Source organism: Schistocerca nitens, chromosome 10 (genome assembly GCF_023898315.1).
Source record: "Schistocerca nitens isolate TAMUIC-IGC-003100 chromosome 10, iqSchNite1.1, whole genome shotgun sequence".
NCBI classification, from domain to species: domain Eukaryota; kingdom Metazoa; phylum Arthropoda; class Insecta; order Orthoptera; family Acrididae; genus Schistocerca; species Schistocerca nitens.
Window position 1 is genome coordinate 49385279 of NC_064623.1, and position 21727 is coordinate 49407005.

At 46.1% G+C, this 21727-nt stretch overlaps 1 protein-coding gene across 1 annotated transcript in view; it reads left to right on the forward strand.

Annotated features, from left to right (window-relative positions):
- The first annotated feature begins 3459 nt into the window (after window positions 1–3459).
- Window positions 3460–21727, forward strand: part of LOC126210425 (uncharacterized) — a 54742-nt gene continuing 36474 nt past the window's right edge. Inside the window, exon 1 of the mRNA XM_049939656.1 lies at window positions 3460–3508. The gene's annotated coding sequence lies outside the window, so the exon portion shown is untranslated. The remainder of the gene's footprint in view (window positions 3509–21727) is intronic.

Sequence of the window (21727 nt, forward strand, 5' to 3'; positions counted from 1 at the left end):
AGTGTTACAAGTATGTTACAAGGTTCATATTTATCATACGTAATTTCGAAAAAAAAGTTAACACAGTTTTAGATACCATAAAATACGTGAACTGTAAAGCCCTTGCCGCCCGGAGTGGCCGAGCGGTTCTAGGCGCTACAGTCTGGAACTGCGCGACCGCTACGGTCGCAGGTTCGAATCCTGCCTCGGGCATGGCTGTGTGTGATGTCCTTAGGTTAGTTAGGTTTAAGTAGTTCTAAGTTCTAGGGGACTGATAACCAAAGAAGTTAAGTCCCATTGTGCTCAGAGCCATTTGAACCATTATTTTTTTTTAAAAGCCCGTACGTCTGCCAAATTGGCATCTGACGACTGAAAACATGAATGTAAAATCTAAAATTAAACATATTCCGTCAAAGAATGCGGTAAAAAAATGTGTTGACTTCACTGTCATACACTAAAACAATGTTTAGTCCACAAAAAAGATAAAATAAAAGCGATAACTGCATCAGCAAGGCATAGAGGTGTCAGATACATCAGGTATAGCACTCCCACTGCAGTCAGATGTGTGTATGTTGATAACCTGCTCCGCATTGCCGGAAAGTTGTCGAGAGCATTACATTATACTACATAGTACCACCAGGTGGCAGCAATGTCAAAATAACCACATATAACGGAGGAACAATGTTAAGGTGTATACGAACTAAGCCAAATCGTTTACGTCAACAATAAGCGTATAAAGTTTTTGCAAACATTATAGAGAATGCAGCAATTTTTTTCTTATCGAAAACCATTTAGTGGAAAAAGTTACATTTTCGTCATGTTTGAAAAGATGTACCGAGGAATAATACGATAATACAATTTGAAGTCAAATTACAGTGACAGCAATATATAGCATGTTAAGATACATAACATATTATTACAAAATCTTCGAGATGATAGGAGAAAAGTATGGGGAGTATATTATAATATTGATAATATGCACAGAGGATAGAGCAATGATTAACGGTGGTCAACATTTCATACCAGATGCAGCAAGATAGTAACAACAGACCAATATTACACAATGTGATAAGATCCTTAAAATGTATTAAAGCTGTTAACAAAATTATATAGCAAGCTGTTTTAAAGCATGATATATCTCACGAAAGTCTTAACTGGGCTTCACCAATTTTGGCTCATGTTCGCTGCAATCTTAAAGAGTAGGCCCAAGCCATCATAGAACCACATATTTTCCGAACTTTATACCTGCCACACATCGTGGATAAAATATTTATTTGGGAATTCGGTACACTCGCGTCTTCACCATTTGGAAAGAGACAACACGCGACTCGATAGACTACACACGATGCCTCTCCTCAGTTACTGTCCAGTTACGTTGTTTTGTCCACTGAAGACCTGCAGTTTTATGTGCCGCAGTGGGCAATGGTCCGCCCCCGATAGCTGAGTGATCAGAGCGACAGAATCTCAATCCTAAGGGCCCGGGTTCGATTCCCGGCTGGGTCGCAGATTTTCTCCGCTTAGGGACTGGGTGTGGTGTTGTCCTAATCGTCATCATTTCATCGCCATCGACGCGCAAGTCGCCGAAGTGGCGTCAACTCGAAAGACTTGCACCCCCTAACGGTCTACCCGACGGGAGGCCCTAGGCAATGGCCTGTTAAGGGGGCTACGAATACAGTGTGGAGCCAATAAAAGTGACCGTGAGAACAGAGTTCCAGCGTACCAACAGACACAGCAGAAGAAAGGAAATACGAAACTAACTTGACTAGCAGATGCTTAAAGTGACCACCATTCACGTCTTGGCACTTTAGGGTCGTGGTCAGTTTCTGAAGGCGGATCATAACTGAACTCCCAGAATTGCAGTAATCACATCCGAAATGTTCCTGAAGACGTTGAGGGTTGTTGCGATGCACCTTACAAGGGAACCTCCCCATCGCACCCCCCTCAGATTTAGTTATAAGTTGCCACAGGGATAGGCCATGAAAAACTGAACACAGATCAATCGAGAAAACAGGAAGAAGTTGTGTGGAACTATGAAAAAATAAGCAAAATATACAAACAGAGTAGTCCATGTGTAACATATGCAACATCAAAGAGAGCGTAGGCACAATAGCGCCGTGGTCTCGTGGTTAGCGTGAGCAGCTTCGGAGCGAGAGATCCTTGGTTCAAGTCTTCCCTCGAATGAAAAATTTTCTTTCTTTATTTTCGCAAAGTTATGATCTGTCCTTTCGTTCATTGACGCCACTGTTCACTGTAATAAGTTTAGTGTCTGTGTTTTGCGACCGCACCGCAAAACCGTGCGATTAGTAGACGAAAGGACGTGCCTCTCCAATGGGAACCGAAAACATTTGATCGCAAGGTCATTGGGGAACCGATTACTCCACAGAAAAACACGTCTGATATATTCTATACGACACTGGTGACGGCATGTGCGTCACATGACAATATTTTGTCGACCCACCTAACTTGTACACTTAGCGAATGGGTAAAAAGATTCTTCTACCTTGCCCGATTTAGGTTTCTTGTGGATGTGATAATCACTCCCAAAAAAGTGATGAAAACATAAGAGTTTGTCACATAAACTGAAAATAAAAAATTAAACTTTTCACTCGAGGGAAGAATTGAACCAAGGACCTCTCGTTCCGCAACTACTCACGCTAACCACGGGACCACGACGCTCCTGTGTCTGTGTTATCCTTGATGTTGCTTATCTTGCACATGGACTACTCAGTTTGTATATTTTGCTCATTTTTTCATAGTTCCACACAACTTCTTCCTGTTTTCTCGATTGATGTGTGTTCAGTTTTTCAAGGCCTATCCAATGTGCCAACTTATAACTAAATCTGAGGGGGGTGCGATGGGGAGGTTCCCTTGTTAGAATTGAGGGCTTTCCAAACAAAGTGATGGCTCAATGACGAATCAGGTGGCCAGACTGACCTATGCTAACAACGCTGTCAGGGGTGAAGATTGTGTAAATGTGCTCCAAGGTCCGGCTGACTGTATGGGCAGTGGCTCCATACCGTTGGGAGTAACTGCAGGTGTTTTCCTCCTCTGTTAAAGCTGCCACAAATTCACGTCCAATCGCATCCACTCATGCGGTGCACTTCTATTTGCCAAACCCTGTATTTCGTCCGATGAGTTTATATGGAGATGCGGAAGTGTTTTAGGATTTACTATCGAGAAAGCTGACATTCAGGAGGGAGATACGGAGGGTGAATGTGGGCCGCCCGGCTCTAAGATGAAGCTGGGATAGCAGTGCTGGGAAGAGATGATCAACTGCTCAGTTGGTTACAAGGTTTTGCGGGCTAGAGATACGGTCATCAAGCTGCAGACGTCAGGAGTTACTACGTGCGTAAGCGGCACTGTGGAAAACCTTGACAAGGAAGCTGCGAGCAAGTCCCTTCTCTGGCAGAAGCAAAAGAAGCACTGCTTGCTTACGTCAGTGCGGTGTGTGTCCGTGTGTGGGGAGCAGGTGCAGAGAGGACCTGCGGCCCATCAATCTACGTAGAGTGCTTCGTCGCGGCCGTCACAGGTAAAGCTGAATCCATCTGTATTTTTTTTCTATTTATTTCACCTTAGGTGGACCAGCACGAAATTGCTTTCAATAAAAATAGCTACAATGCATGCAGATTTCAACGAAATAGTACAGAAATGAATATTTACAAGTAGAGAAAGCTCATCACAGCCGTGTCCACTAGATTTTTCCAAGAATTAGATTAAAAGGTAGTTAAAATTGTGTTGAGTTACAGTTCACACCATTCCTGAAATATCTTCAGAAACAAGATAGTACACCAAGAAAACCTACAGAATGAGCCCAGTACTCTTAAGGAACTTAATAATCACTTTACAAAGACCGATGTTCAAATGGCTATAGGCTCTGAGCACTATGGGACTTAACATCTATGGTCATCAGTCCCCTAGAACTTAGAACTACTTAAACCTAACTAACCTAAGGACATCACACAACACCCAGCCATCACGAGGCAGAGAAAATCCCTGACCCCGCCGGGAATCGAACCCGGGAACCCGGGCGTGGGAAGCGAGAACGCTACCGCACGACCACGAGATGCGGGCAAATGGCTATAGGACTCAACTTCTGAGGTCATCAGTCCCCTAGGACTTAGAACTACTTAAACCTAACTAACCTAAGGACATCACACAACACCCAGCCATCACGAGGCAGAGAAAATCCCTGACCCCGCCGGGAATCGAACCCGGGAACCCGGGCGTGGGAAGCGAGAACGCTACCGCACGACCACGAGATGCGGGCAAATGGCTATAGGACTCAACTTCTGAGGTCATCAGTCCCCTAGGACTTAGAACTACTTAAACCTAACTAACCGAACTAACCTAAGGACGTCACACACATCCATGCCCGAGGCAAGATTCGAACCTGCGACCGTAGCAGTCGCACGGTTCCAGACTGTAGCGCCTAGAACCGCTCGGCCACTCCGGCCGGCTAAAGACCGATGTCTTTGGCAAAAAAAAGAGAAGTAGATGGTTATGAAAAGTGGTATCCCATACTCAGCAATGTCTTCAGAAAGTCCAACCGTCGGCAGTCAAATTTGGGACACACAAACAACATGTGGTTGACATCAGCTTCTGATTCAGGATCACACTCACATGCCGGCGAAACGTAAACGTTGATCCGATGTCGATATTGAGGAAAAGAAGTGTGATTGAAGCGAAGTCGTAAGATGGTAGAAATCGTGGATCGGTCAAATGAGTCCTCATGAACCACGGCTGTGAAGGAATCCGAGGAAGGAGCACTGCGTAATAAACTCCTTTCGTTTGCTGCGAAGCCTTCCACATCTCTTGCCATTGTTGGTTTGCGTCACCCTTGACCTCTATGTAAGGTAATTCTACACCAGAACAGTGCCTGAAGGTGTCGCTTGCTTGCATAATGCATCAACTTCCTCATTATATAGGAGACCTGAGTGGGAAGGCACCCAAAGCAAATAGACTGTCCGCCCCATTCGTGTGCTGCGATTATATTCCGAAACGACTTCCAAGATACAGCGGAGAGTTGTTTTGTTCCACCTCCGGTGTTGAATATTTTGAAGGACGCTTTGAGAGTCAGACAAAATAAATATATTGGGGAAGCAAGTGGAAGAGACAAACTTAAGAGCTTCCAGAAGTGCCACTCTCTCCGCTGTAAATTATCCACTGAAGAACCAAAGAAACTGGTACATCTGTCTAATATCGTGTAGGACCCCCGCGAGCACGCAGAAGTGCCGCAACACGACATGGCATGGATTCGAATAATGTCAAGTAATGCTGGAGGGGATTGACACCATGAATCCTGCAGGTCTGTCCATAAATCCGTAAGAGTACGAGGAGGTGGAGGTATCTTCTGAACGTTGCAAGGCATCCCAGATATGCTCAATAATGCTCATGTCTGGGGAGTTTGATGGCCAAAGCAGTGTTTAAACAGAGAAGAGCGGTCCTGGAGCAACCCTGTAGCAATTCTGGACGTGTGGGTTGTCGCCTTGTCCTACTGGAATTGCCCAAGTTCGTCGGAATGCACATTGGACATGAATGGATGCAGGTGATCAGACAGGATGCTTACGTAAGTGTCAGCTTTCAGAGTCCTATCTAGACGTATCAGGGGTCCCATATCACTCCAACTGCACACGTCCCACGCGATCACAATGCCTCCATCAGCTTGAACAGTCCCTTGCCGATATGCAGGGTCCATGGATTCAAGAGGTTGTCTCCATACCCGTAAACGTCAATCCGATCTGTGGTGTCACCGCCAGACACCACACTTGCTAGGTGGTAGCTTAAATCGGCCGCGGTCCATTAGTACATGTCGGACCCGCGTGTCGCCACTGTCAGGATCGCAGACCGAGCGCCACCACACGGCAGGTCTCGAGAGACGTACTAGCACTCGCCTCCAGTTGTACGACGACATTGCTAGCGACTACACGAACGAAGCCTTTCTCTCATTTGCCGAGAGACAGTTAGAATAGCCTTCAGCTAAGTTAATGGCTACGACCTAGCAAGGCGCCATTAACCATTTGTAACGTTGCATGTACCTCAAGATAGAGTCTCACTTGTATCATCCAGAATGCTGTATACCAAAGGACGATATAAAAGTTAAGTGTTCTAGTAGCTACGTTCTTTTCTTTATCACATTCATTACGAATCCTGTTCCAGACTTAACGCCAGACGGCGTGAGTTGACGCGTGCCCTTTCGGCTACTTCACTGTGGACTGGCTGCCTTAACAGTCCACTACACGATCGATACAATTTGAAACGAGACTCGTCCGACCTGGCAACACGTTTCCAGTCATCAACAGTCCAATGTTGGCTCCGAGGGCCAATATCGATAATGTTTCGTTGAATGGTTCGCACACTGACACTTGTTGATGGCTCAGCATTGAAATATGGAGCAATTTGCGGAGGGGCTGTACTTCTGCCTCTTTGATCGATTCTCTCCAGTCGTCGTTGGTCCTGTTCTTGCAGGATCTTTTTCCGGCCTCAGCGATGTCTCAGATTTGATATTGTACCGGATTCCTGATATTAACGATACACTAGTGAAATGGTCGTACGGGAAAATCCCCACTTCATCGCTACCTCGGAGATACTGTATCCCACCGCTCGTACGCCGGCTATGTCACCATGTTCAAACTGACTTAAACCTTGATAATCTGCCATTGTAGCAGCAGTAACCGATCTAACAACAGCGCCAGACACTTGTCTTATACAGGCGTTCTGCCAGCGTACATATCTCTGTATTTGAAGTCGCATGCCTGTAACAGTTTCTTTGGCCTAGAAGCGCTTGGGGGCAGTTGCAAACACTATCTGATCAACATTATCCGAACAGCTATTACTAGACAATAATGTGGGGTGTGTCCCATTTCAGGGATGTTATCGTGCATTGCTGTACTGATACAATCATCTCCTGCTTGTTACATGCTCCTTGCTTCAACGTTCATATATCATTTTGCTCCCAAGGTGGAAGAATTTCTTCATTTCGTCTGCTTCGTGGCCATCATTTTTGCTGTTAAGTTTGTCGCCGTTGTCACTTGTTACTTGTGATTACTTACGTCTTTCTTCGGTTTACTATGAGTCTATAGTGTGTGCTAAACAGATTGTTCTTTTTATTCAGCAGATACTACTATTCATCGATACGTCCACTCAGGGTAGCAATGTCATAAACGAATCTTATTATTGATTCAGTTTCAGAATTTCGTTAACAGAGAACAGCAATGGTTTTGTCAACAGTTGCAGTTATTTATTAGGCTACTAGTTTCGAACACTTACAGGTTCTAGGCGCTACAGTCTGGAACCGCGCGACCGCTACGGTCGCAGGTTCGAATCCTGCCTCTGGCATGGATGTGTGTGATGTCCTTAGGTTAATTAGGTTTAAGTAGTTCTAAGTTCTGGGGGACTGATGACCTGAGAAGTTAAGTACCATAGTGCTCAAAGCCACTTGAACTATTTTGAACTTACAGGTTCATTTTCAAGCCGGGGCCACTGAGGCTGATCTCACAGTGCCTGATCTCAATAGTAAACATTGAGTGTCAACACATGCTCCATAAATATTGGCAGGATGAGTGCCACAATCCAAGTTAAAATCAAACTCAACACTTTATACTGCACCTGTTGGCAGAGCCACTAATAAACCGAGCGAGGTGGCGCAGTGGTTAGCACACTGGACTCGCATTCGGGAGGACGACGGTTCAATCCCGTCTCCAACCATCCTGATTTAGGTTTTCCGTGATTTCCCTAAATCGCTCCAGGCAAATGCCGGGATGGTTCCTTTGAAAGGGCACGGCCGATTTCCTTCCCTAACCCGAGCTTGCGCTCCGTCTCTAATGACCTCGTTGTCGACGGGACGTTAAACACTAACCACCACCACCACTAATAAACCCTTTGAAAAATCTTCCTATTAATATTCTTTAAATTGTAACCTCACGCCTGAACGATTCCTTTAATTTCGTCATTCCTTCTTCAATATATAGGCTGAACAGTACGGGCGAAAGGCTATATTCCTCTCTCATACCCTTTCTCGTCCGAGGGTTTCGTTCTTGGTATTCCATTCTTGTTTTGCCCATGAATGTACATTTAATTACAGGTAAAATCTTCCACGTTGTTTAGGCCACGTCATGTTGTTTTCCAGATTTCTTGTTACGTGACCAAAGTTTCGACCCCTCTACTGTAATACTCTTCAGGATCATCTGTTGTCCGCTGTTAGCTGAAACTGCGAAAGACCAGCATCGCTTTCTCTTGTAGAAGAGAGCTTTCCAACTCTTGTTTTGGAGAAAGAGGGTTATTGGTTGAAACTTTACCAACGATTTTTGGTGGGTAGTCTTAGTTGGATGGGTAGTGATAACAGAGAGAGAAAGGTAAGGGGGGAGGTTTACCAAAATATTATTGTCGTGACGCAGAGATGGCTGGCTCAAATGGCTCTGAGCACTATGGGACTTAACATCTGAGGTCATCAGTCCCCTAGAACTTAGAACTACTTAAACCTAACTAACCTAAGGACATCACACACATCCATGCCCGAGGCAGGATTCGAACCTGCGACCGTAGCAGTCGCACGGTTCCAGACTCTAGCACCTAGAACCGCTCGGCCTGACGCAGAGATGGCTTCCCGATAGTTGTCTTTATTCCTAGCGCACCGTTCCTGGGTATTTGCTACCTCTATGACGGGGAGCTGCCGTACCCAACTGCATGAGAAGAAACTGAAGAGCAACATTATGTGGCCGAACATTCCAGAAGATTTTACTTTTAACGACAAGGGCGCGGAAATCTTGGAGACAGACGCAGATTATATTAATTGGGAAGGTTTCGCGGCCATCAAGTAGTTGATAGATCTTTGCAGCTTAGGAAGCGACCGCCTGGGTGAAAGAAGCGTCGGTGGCCCTTATTTCTGGACCTTGCAGATTCGGTCGCTGCTTCTAAAGTTGCCACTGGAAGTTCTCCACCTCAACAGCTGTTCACGGCAGATGTTTGAGGCGCTGCCAGAGTCACGTTCCGCCCCCAAATTAACTCGCAAAGTAAGCCCCGAGCCGTGGAAAATGTCGCAAATAGTGACATACTGTCCACGGGGATCAACACCAAAGGGGCCTCGTTGCGACCATGAAAAGTACAATCCCCCGGCCACAGCTGTGGGTTCTTTTGATTGCTCGGTCAGGTGGTACATTCCACTAGAACACACGAAACATTAGTTCACATTGCTATATAAATGTTTTTTGGCACGGTATTTGCTTGTTAAATTACGACTATTACTGACTACTGAAACATCATCTGATGTACAGATTTACAGACTGTGCTGTTGCAACATGAAATTTTCACTCCGCGACGGAGTGTGTGCTGATATGAAACTTCCTGACAGATTAAAACTGTGCCCGGACCGAGACTCGCATTCGGGAGGACGACGGTTCAATCCCGCGTCCGGCCATCCTGATTTAGGTTTTCCGTGATTTCCCTAAATCGCTCCAGGCAAATGCCGGGATGGTTCCTTTGAAAGGGCACGGCCGACTTCCTTCCCCTTCCTTCCCTAATCCGATGAGACCGATGACCTCGCTGTCTCGTCTCCTTCCCCAAACAACCCCGCACCGAGACTCGAAGTCACGATCTTTACCTTTCGCGGGCAAGTGCTCTACCGAATGAGCTACCGAAGCACGACTCACGCCCTGTCCGCACAGCTTTAATTCCACCAGTACCTCGTCTTCTACTTTCCAAGCTTCACAGAAGCTCTCCTGCGAAACTTGCAGAACTAACACTCCTCGAAATAAGGATATTGTCGAGACTCCGCTGCAGAGTGAAAATCTCATTCTGGAAACATCCCCCATGCTGTGGCAAAGCCATGTCTCCGAAATATCCTTACTTCCAGTGCTAGTTCTGCAAGTTTCGCAGGAGAGCTTCTGTGAAGTTTGGAAAGTAGGAGACCAGGTACTGGCAGAAGTAAGGCTGTGAGGACGGGGTGTCAGTCGTGCTTGGAAAGCTCAGTTGGTAGACCACTTGCCCACGGAAGGTAAAGGTCCCGAGTTCGAGTCTCGCTCCGGCACACAGTTTTAATCTGCCAGGAAGTTTCATACACTCCTGGAAATTGAAATAAGAACACCGTGAATTCATTGTCCCAGGAAGGGGAAACTTTATTGACACATTCCTGGGGTCAGATACATCACATGATCACACTGACAGAACCACAGGCACATAGACACAGGCAACAGAGCATGCACAATGTCGGCACTAGTACAGTGTATATCCACCTTTCGCAGCAATGCAGGCTGCTATTCTCCCATGGAGACGATCGTAGAGATGCTGGATGTAGTCCTGTGGAACGGCTTGCCATGCCATTTCCACCTGGCGCCTCAGTTGGACCAGCGTTCGTGCCGGACGTGCAGACCGCGTGAGACGACGCTTCATCCAGTCCCAAACATGCTCAATGGGGGACAGATCCGGAGATCTTGCTGGCCAGGGTAGTTGACTTACACCTTCTAGAGCACGTTGGGTGGCACGGGATACATGCGGACGTGCATTGTCCTGTTGGAACAGCAAGTTCCCTTGCCGGTCTAGGAATGGTAGAACGATGGGTTCGATGACGGTTTGGATGTACCGTGCACTATTCAGTGTCCCCTTGACGATCACCAGTGGTGTACGGCCAGTGTAGGAGATCGCTCCCCACACCATGATGCCGGGTGTTGGCCCTGTGTGCCTCGGTCGTATGCAGTCCTGATTGTGGCGCTCACTTGCACGGCGCCAAACACGCGTACGACCATCATCGGCACCAAGGCAGAAGCGACTCTCATCGCTGAAGACGACACGTCTCCATTCGTCCCTCCATTCACGCCTGTCGCGACACCACTGGAGGCGGGCTGCACGATGTTGGGGCGTGAGCGGAAGACGGCCTAACGGTGTGCGGGACCGTAGCCCAGCTTCATGGAGACGGTTGCGAATGGTCCTCGCCGATACCCCAGGAGCAACAGTGTCCCTAATTTGCTGGGAAGTGGCGGTGTGGTCCCCTACGGCACTGCGTAGGATCCTACGGTCTTGGCGTGCATCCGTGCGTCGCTGCGGTCCGGTCCCAGGTCGACGGGCACGTGCACCTTCCGCCGACCACTGGCGACAACATCGATGTACTGTGGAGACCTCACGCCCCACGTGTTGAGCAATTCGGCGGTACGTCCACCCGGCCTCCCGCATGCCCACTATATGCCCTCGCTCAAAGTCCGTCAACTGCACATACGGTTCACGTCCACGCTGTCGCGGCATGCTACCAGTGTTAAAGACTGCGATGGAGCTCCGTATGCCACGGCAAACTGGCTGACACTGACGGCGGCGGAGCACAAATGCTGCGCAGCTAGCGCCATTCGATGGCCAACACCGCGGGTCCTGGTGTGTCCGCTGTGCCGTGCGTGTGATCATTGCTTGTACAGCCCTCTCGCAGTGTCCGGAGCAAGTATGGTGGGTCTGACACACCGGTGTCAATGTGTTCTTTTTTCCATTTCCAGGAGTGTATTTGTGCTGATGCAGGTAATGTTCCACATTTAAATGAACAAGTCCGTCACGATGGTCCTACTCTATGGTGTCGATTCTGTTGGTGAGGTCTCGAACTGAGTCAGAGGTCTTGATTTCTCGACACTATATTGGCCTCAGGGTGAGGGCTCTGCTGTTGCTGAGAGGGAGGCATGACCTCCTGACTGCCTCCCATACGTCTTCATGGATTGCATCGATCCCTCGCTAATGTCTGTGGTACGAACTCGTGGTGGCAACACTATCTCTGTATAATACCACACGGGTACCTCATGCCTACCTTTTGGAAATATTGTAATCCAGTCAGCCACTTTATAAGTTTAAAATTTTGTAAAAATTATTTACTTTTTTTAACGAATTCTTCTACAAGATTCCATAAATGTCTTAAAATTTTCAGTTAAATTTTACTCAAAAATTTAAATGTTAGAAGTAGTTAGAAGTAGATGTCACTTTCCGGGGTGAATGTAATATTCGCCCGCATCTCGTGGTCGTGCGGTAGCGTTCTCGCTTCCCACGCCCGGGTTCCCGGGTTCGATTCCCGGCGGGGTCAGGGATTTTCTCTCCCTCGTGATGGCTGGGTGTTGTGTGCTGTCCTTAGGTTAGTTAGGTTTAAGTAGTTCTAAGTTCTAGGGGACTTATGACCACAGCAGTTGAGTCCCATAGTGCTCAGAGCCATTTTGAACCAATGTAATATTCAATATTTTCAGTATCCGGACCCTTCAAAAAGGAAGTTGTGGGTAGAAGTCTACAACAGTTAACGAAATTTGCGTTTTTTAAATTTTTTGGTGGCAATCATTTAATGTCCACCTCCCAACTGGTTGTACACGTTACTAAAAGTGCCTCAACATGACGTGGCGTGGACTCGACTAATGTCTGAAGTAGTGCTGGACGGAAGTGACAACATGAATTCTGCAAGGCTGTCCATAAATCCGTAAGAGTACGAGGGAGTGCAGATCTCTTCTGAACAGCACATTGCAAGGAATCCCAGATATGCTCAATAATGTCCTTGTGTGGGGGGTTTGGCGGCCACTGGAAGTGTTTAAACTCAGAACAGCGTTCCTGGAGCCACTCTGTAGCAATTTTCGACATGTGGGGTGTCTCATTGTCCTGCTGGAATTGCCCAAGTCCATCGGAATGCATAATGGACATGTATGGATGCAGGTGACCAGACAGGATGCTTACGTACGCGTCAGCTGTCAGACTCGCATCTAGACTACCAGGGGTCCCATATCACTCCAACTGCACACGCGCCACACCGTTACACAGCCTCCACCAGCTTAAACAATCTCCTGCTGACATGCAGGGTCCACGGATTCATGAGGTTGTCTCCATACCCGTACACGTCCATCCGCTCGATACAATCTGAAACGAGACTCGTCCGATCAGGCAACATGTTTCCAGTCATCAACAGTCCAATGTCGGTGTTGACGGGCCCAGGCGAGGCGTAAAGCTTCGTGTCGTGCTCCCATCAAGGGTACGCGAGTGGGCCTTTGGCTCCGAAAGCCCATATCGATGATGTTTCGATGGATGGTTCGCATACTAACACCTGTTGATGGCCCAGCATTGATATCTGCAGCAATATGCGGAAGCGTTGCATTTATCACGTTGATCGATTCTGTTCAATCGTCGTTGGTCCCGTTCTTGCAGGATCTTTTTCCGGCCCCAGCGATGTCGGACATTTGATGTTTAACCTGAATCCTGATATTCACGGTACCCTCGTGAAATGGTCGTACGTCAAAATCTCCATTTCATCGTTACCTCCGAGATGCTGTGTCCCATCGCTCGTGCACCGACTACAACACCACGTTCAAACTCACTTACATTTTGATAACATGCCATTCTAGGAGCAGTAACTTATCTAAAAACAGCGCCAGACGCTTGTTGTCTTATGTAGGCGTTGCCGACGGCAGTGCCGTATTCTGCCTATTTATACACTCCTGGAAATTGAAATAAGAACACCGTGAATTCATTGTCCCAGGAAGGGGAAACTTTATTGACACATTCCTGGGGTCAGATACATCACATGATCACACTGACAGAACCACAGGCACATAGACACAGGCAACAGAGCATGCACAATGTCGGCACTAGTACAGTGTATATCCACCTTTCGCAGCAATGCAGGCTGCTATTCTCCCATGGAGACGATCGTAGAGATGCTGGAATAGTCCTGTGGAACGGCTTGCCATGCCATTTCCACCTGGCGCCTCAGTTGGACCAGCGTTCGTGCCGGACGTGCAGACCGCGTGAGACGACGCTTCATCCAGTCCCAAACATGCTCAATGGGGGACAGATCCGGAGATCTTGCTGGCCAGGGTAGTTGACTTACACCTTCTAGAGCACGTTGGGTGGCACGGGATACATGCGGACGTGCATTGTCCTGTTGGAACAGCAAGTTCCCCTGCCGGTCTAGGAATGGTAGAACGATGGGTTCGATGACGGTTTGGATGTACCGTGCACTATTCAGTGTCCCCTCGACGATCACCAGTGGTGTACGGCCAGTGTAGGAGATCGCTCCCCACACCATGATGCCGGGTGTTGGCCCTGTGTGCCTCGGTCGTATGCAGTCCTGATTGTGGCGCTCACCTGCACGGCGCCAAACACGCATACGACCATCATTGGCACCAAGGCAGAAGCGACTCTCATCGCTGAAGACGACACGTCTCCATTCGTCCCTCCATTCACGCCTGTCGCGACACCACTGGAGGCGGGCTGCACGATGTTGGGGCGTGAGCGGAAGACGGCCTAACGGTGTGCGGGACCGTAGCCCAGCTTCATGGAGACGGTTGCGAATGGTTCTCGCCGATACCCCAGGAGGAACAGTGTCCCTAATTTGCTGGGAAGTGGCGGTGCGGTCCCCTACGGCACTGCGTAGGATCCTACGGTCTTGGCGTGCATCCGTGCGTCGCTGCGGTCCGGTCCCAGGTCGACGGGCACGTGCACCTTCCGCCGACCACTGGCGACAACATCGATGTACTGTGGAGACCTCACGCCCCACGTGTTGAGCAATTCGGCGGTACGTCCACCCGGCCTCCCGCATGCCCACTATACGCCCTCGCTCAAAGTCCGTCAACTGCACATACGGTTCACGTCCACGCTGTCGCGGCATGCTACCAGTGTTAAAGACTGCGATGGAGCTCCGTATGCCACGGCAAACTGGCTGACACTGACGGCGGCGGTGCACAAATGCTGCGCAGCTAGCGCCATTCGACGGCCAACACCGCGGGTCCTGGTGTGTCCGCTGTGCCGTGCGTGTGATCATTGCTTGTACAGCCCTCTCGCAGTGTCCGGAGCAAGTATGGTGGGTCTGACACACCGGTGTCAATGTGTTCTTTTTTCCATTTCCAGGAGTGTATATCTCCGTATTGGAATACACATGCCTATACCAGCTTCTCTCGCGCTTCAGTGTATTACATACGAGAGAGAATTTACTACGCTAAATAAGATGATAGGCTGTTATCCTATTTATGAGGTATCAGACCACTCCTTTTGAATATACAACAATTTTACAACACTTCTGTTCATATCATGTCCTAGGAGACTGATGACCTCCGATATTAAGTCTCATAGTGCTCACAGCCACTTGAAGCAAATGGTAAGAAATGAATCACCAACACTATTTTCTTTCGTCCTTGTGCCGAACGGCTATTGACGGATTTGGCGTGGTTAGTTTACTGGGTGACCAATGGCCTTGCCGCAGTAGTACCACCGGCTCCCGTCAGACCACCGCAGTTGAGTGCTGTCGGGCTGGGGTAGCACTTGGACGGGTGACCATCAGGTCTTCCAAGCGCTGTTGGCAAGCGGGGTGCACTCAAACCTTGTGAGTCACTTGATTGAGAACTAGCGGCTCCGGTCTCGTAAACTGACATACAGCCGGTAGTTCGGTGTGCTGACCATACGCCCCTCCATATCCGCATCCAGTGATGCCTGGGCTGAGGATGACACGGCGACCGGTCGGAGCCGTCGGGCCTTCATAGTCTGTTCGGGCGGAGTTCAGTTTTAGTTTAAGGGGTGGTTGGGTGGCGTCCTGCCGCCACCCTATTAACTCGCCCTCTCCTGTCCCACTTCGGTGTGGAGGAATAAATGTACTCCGTGCGAAAGTGAGCGAGAGTTTGTAACGACAACTGTATCTATAATAATTTTTTCCTCTATGAATTTAGATAAGTTAATGTTGCCAGGGTTTTGAACTTCTTTTTCGGCTCGTATAGTGATGTTAAAGAAACTGCGAGTAACTTTTGTAATGAATATTATTATTTATGTTAGATTTCAGAGAATGTGATAATCAAAAGAAAGTGTACTTAATGTTAAAAATATTGTAAAATGTGGAAATTGTAATTTAAACACTTGGTCCATACGTAGGTAATGCATTAGAATATGTGTAATAGAAAACCTGTGGTGAATACCCTACCTGTAGGGGAGCGGGAAAAGGTGGAGGCAGGCGAACGCGGGAAAACGCACACTGGGCGCGGTTCGGCGCAACGGGCACAGCAGTCAGTCGGAGGCGAGCATCAGTAAGAGTCGGAGGGGTGAATTGGTCAGAAGAACATGTACTGTACCGAGGCGGCTACCTAGGAAAAGTGGATTCCATTGAGCCTCGGGTACACCGATTCCGACGATTATGTGGCATGGCTATGTTCTGAGGCACAAAGTTGGAAAGATTACGACGCTAAGAAGATGGAAAGTGCCTATGTAGCGTGAACCTTAGCCGCGCTTGTATGTGTGCCGTGCTACCCGCTATCTCGCTGCTCGCCAACCGCCGCACCGACTTGCACAGGTCAAACCTTTATTTCATCTTTAGAAGTGTAAATGTGTGGACCAGTGACGAAACTGTTTCTAATTGTGTAATAATAACGTGAATTTTACCAGAATTGCTTTAGCCATGACTTATCCTGATCACTGACCTAGACAGGATCCTTACCTCGTATTGTGCAACCCGAGTATCCTGAACTGAAAGTTTATAATTAGTGCAAATGAGAATTATCAGCAATCATACTTTTGCTATAAAGAAATTTAAAAGTTCTGTGAACTATTGCAAATGTTGGTAGAAGTATAAATAAACTGAAAGATAGTCTTTTGAATTGAGTTATCGATGCTATTCGATTAACTTGAGACAGAACTAATGACAGTTAAATTATTCAGAAGTAAAACAAAAGATTGGTTATCCATTGATTGAGAAATTTGAGTGTTAATTTGACTTTTAGTAATTAACAGTTTCAGTATAACGACCATAACAGTTTCAGGCCCCCCCCCCCCTTTTTCTTGTTCATTCTTTCAAACCTTGAAATGTGTTGATCAGATTTGACCAGTAAAGTCAAGTTCTATATTAATCCTAAGTGTATTAGTGTTGTTTTCCAATTTTAATAGTGACATTGTATGTGGGTTTCAAAACTGGGTATCCTAGGGCAATCTATGCCCGATCTCAGTCTGATCAATATACAAAAATGCAATCTGTAGTAACCATTGATGTGTGGTGGTGTGTGAATTTGTCTCGTCCAAATTAATACCAAGATAGAAAGCTTTAGTTCAGTGGATTTTCCGGGTCCAAACTTTGCCATATAACGCATCATTACTACGCGTGACTAGGTTTGTACATGTAACAACTTGTACAAGGAAAAGTTCACTCATTGCCTAAGTAGGCTGGCGACCGGATTATTAATCAAAGGTAGCATCTACTGTGATTACTTCTTGTACATGCGAACGAGCAATTGTGCTTCACATATGTTTGACGCATCACTGTGGTTATTTACTGATTACAAGTCCGATCTTGCTTCTATTAGGTACACGCGGTCAATTTATGTACTAAAATCCTTGTTTATAAGGTGAAGCCCGTGAACTTATTACAGTACAGGCTTTATACAGCTAACGCACGTCCGTTTAAGGGCGGTAGCGTTACATGTGGCTTCCCGGTGACAGGACATCCAGTTGTAGTCGATTACAAATTAACGTAAAGATCGAACAGTGGATGTCCAGTGGCACGAATAGCAATTAAGATCAGTAAAATAAACTGCAGTGGGAGTCAAGTATAATAGTGTGGTGTAGTTGACATTCGATATGGACAGAAACGTAGGCAGAGTAGATGCGCCAAGTGAAATGGAGAATGCGGCTGGCAGTAGCAGGAGTTTACGTGGCCAGATAACAGATGGCGTTAGCGGAAGACAATTGGCGTACATACAGTACCATGAACACGTCAACGAACAGATTGAAATGTCGAGATCGTCTCGAACACAGCAAGGGACAAAACAGGAAGTAGAGGGTGACTTGGTAGATGATAGTGGGTACGTGAACGAATCCACTGACATGTTTGATTCACCACAGATAAAGAAAGAACCGAAAGAAACTTCTGAAGTAGAACCGGAACACACGGATTCCGTAGAACAAAACAGTGTAAAAATTTTAAGCATGAACGATTTATTTGAACAATTAACTAAACAAATTGCAGGACAGAATGATCAACTTCAAAAACAAATTGCAGGACAGAGTGAGCAGCTCAAAATACAGAATGAGCAACTTCAAAAACAAGTCGGCAATCAGGTTAATCAGCTTAAAACACACGTTGACGAGCAGCTCAAAACACAGAATGAGCAGCTTAAAACACACGTGGATCGAATTAAAGCACAGGTTGAAGGACAGGGAATTAAAATTAGTAAACAAATAGAACAGGTAGAACAAAAAATGGGTAATTTAAATTCTGTGGTAAATACTCTGAAACTTGAAGTTGATACCATTAACAAGAATATGGATACTATGCAGGGGGAAATTGTTAACATTAACAGTAGATTTGATGTTGAAATTCTCAACATTCAAGAGAAAGTAGAACCTCTGGTGGAAACTAAGATAGACGAAAAAGTTTTCGGTCTTAAAACTGAGATCGTAAACGAATGTCAACACGGAATATTACAGTTGGAAAAGGTAGTTTTAGAAACTGAAAGGGATTTAGATAAAAAAGTAACCGGATGTGTTCAAAACTGTGAACAAAATACTACGAAAATTCAAGGCAGAATTTTCGATCTGGAGAGCAAAATTAAAGATAGGCCTGGTGTTGTCTGTAACGGCACACCGATTACGAAGCTGTTAGATGGCGAGGAACGCTTCGATCCAGCCAAGAAACATAACGGGTGGCATCCGTTAGATTTTATCAAAAATTGCGAGAGAGTATTTCCTGAGCGCTTGTCTGATCAGGAAAAGATAAATGTAGTAATTAGCGCATTAGCAGGTGATGCTAAGCGCTGGGGAATAAATTTAAATACCGAACGAATGACGTTCGAAGAATTTAGGCAGAGATTTACGGAAGAATATTGGTCCGAACAAAAGCAGGATCAATTATGGCGCGAATTTATCATGGCTAAACAGCATGATAATAGGGGCAGGAACTCTTTGAAAGATTTCTGCGAGTATTGGTACAGGAAACTGACGCATTTAAGAGGCCGAAGATCAGATTCGGAAATTATCTGGGAGCTATATAAAAAGCTTCCGGAGGATTCAAAGAGATATGTGGGAAGCAATCATCGTAGCTTCCAAGCATTTCTAGAAAGAGTCGAAGACGAAGATCATTGGCGCGAAAGTCGTGCCAATTATCAAAATTTTGGTCATCGTAATAATCGTAATAATGATGAACGAAATGACGGCGAAGGATTTCGCGTCAATATAATACAGAGAGGAAGAGGCAGAGGTAGAGGAAGAGGAAATTATTCAGGTCGCGGTAGAGGGTATACCGCGCAAAGTAACAACGACGCGGGAAACTAATTTCCGCGAACGTTGCGGGCCAAACGGAAGCGGACAATACATACCGGCCCCGATTTGAAAAAAGATACCGGACCGACCGTAATGTAATGAGACAGGCTACGGACAGGCACGGAACGCCGCGACGTGTTGTGGCGAAACAAGCGTCAGCTGCGAGCCAGAATGAGTCATTTCTGCCGCACAGAACGCTACATGTTAACAGGCGAGTGGAGCATCAGAGGGCAACGGCCCAGCCTAGCAGAACATCTGTTAGGAAAGAAGCCGCTAGAAATACGGCAGCAGTAGATACGAACATAGCCGTCAGGGCTAATGAAAACTTTACGAGTGATAATTCCGTGGCAAAGGAAACGATAAAGGAAACTGTGAATACACAGAGAGGTGCGGTTAGCAGTGTTTGCAATAAAATTAAAGGCGAGGATGAATTAGCAGAAGTAATTGATTGGCAGGTGCAGATCGACGATCTGTACAAGGGCCTGAAGCAATGTGAGTGGGAGGATTTTAAGAAGGAGTATGAGGCAAAGAAATTAGTTAGTGGAAAAGGAGATAGTAGGGACGTCGATAAGGTGACGTGGCCCGAATTGGAAGAGGAGAGAATAAATAGCGCCGCGCAAAGTACGCGTGCCGCCAATAGGACGCAGATTAAGGGTAGAAAGGATTTGGAGGATGAAATCCTCAACATTGACGAAGAAATAACTTCTGCTAACAGTACGCCAATAGTACAAGCTGCTACCGAGAGGCACCGCGGAGAAGGGGCAGATGATTACCTGAAAGTAATCAAAGTCCACGAGGATTACACCGAATATGAAGTCACAGTGGATGTGAATAAAGCTGAGGATGAGGCCGTATTGCCAAAAGAGGACATTGAATTGAAATCCAAGCCTGACGACAATACAGAGGAGGAACTTAGTGCCTGTCTCAGAAAAGCTTTTATGTTAGAACCTGAAAGCGATCCGGAATGGTCGGATTCCGACGATAGTTCGGATGATGAAAGGTACGCAAATATGGACGAAAATGAATGTACTAACTCTCCCTATTGTTCAAAAGTAGCGTACTTAAGTGAATCTGATGGTGAGGAAGAGAGTAATGATGACTCTAGTGACGATGAATTTGCAGGTGTGAACGAAAATGAATATACTTTTACTGAAAGAGGGTATGAGAAAATCAGTGAAAGTGAAGAGGATGCAGTTAATGTCGATATTGTACCTAACAATGGCAACGTATCAAAACAAAATCCAGACGTTGAAACAGAACAGAGAAAGAAAGAACAACCAGACAACTCAGGGTGTATTTCGCAGAGGGTTCAGGTTATTAATAACTTTGAACTTCCGGAACCCAAGAAACCGCCAGATATATGCAAAGTGAATGTGAAAAGCATATCTTGGGACGATGCTATCGTCGACCCGGATTTGCTCAAGGAAGACCACGATAATGAAAAACATGCGACGGTTAGACAAACTATAATACCAGTTGAAATTTATAACGTGAAATTGCAAGTACTTCTTGATACTGGGTCTCAGATAAGTGCAATTTCTCAGTCATTTTTCGAACACATTTGTGATAAGCCTGGGCTAGTAATTATGTCAGTGACAGGTGTAAAAATTGTTGGTGCAACTGGTAAGGCTAGTAAGCCGGTAAAGAACCAGATTTTGGTTGAATTTAGTATAAAAGGACAAAAATTTGAACACGATTTTTTGGTTGTGCCAGACTTGAGTGCTGAAATGATTTTGGGGATAGATTGGTTGGATAAAGAAAAGGTTATCATTGATTGTAGCCAGGGAGTGATCAAAATTAATAATACATTTAGGAATGTGGAATTAAATTTTGAGGAAAGTGGGAAAGTGTTTGAGTCTGAGATCGATTCTTTGTTGTTGGAAATCGACCAAGGGAATGATGGGTTGACAAACAAGTACGAGGTGTACCATGTCCAGAGAGTATTAAATGAGAGTGACAAGCAGGGGCATGAATTTAAGGGAATGGTGGAAAATTTAGAGGGAATATCTACCGAACAGAAAGCAGAATTGCTTGAAATTTTAGATAATAACAGCCCCGTATTTTCGGACAAACCTGGCCTAGTTAAGGATTTTGAATACCAGATTGAAACCATAGAGCATAAACCTTTTTTCTTAAGACCGTTTTCGATACCCATATCAAAGAGGCAGGCTGTTCAAGTAGAAATAGATAAAATGATAGAGTGGGGGGTAATCGAACGAAGTAGCAGCGAGTATAATAGTCCCCTTATCATAGTGAACAAAAGGGATGGGGGAGTGAGAGTAGTTATCGACGCCAGGACTTTAAACAAAATTGTAAAGAAGGAAATTGACAGACCTGAAAATCTGGACGAAATGCTCCAAAAATTTTATAACGTGAAATATTTAACCAGTCTGGATATGACAGCCGGATATTGGCAAATCCCATTAAGTAAAGAATCCCGTAAATATACTGCTTTTCTATTTGCCGGGAAATGCTATCAGTATAAAGTAGTGCCGTTCGGGCTTAGCACATCTGTGGCAGTATTTAT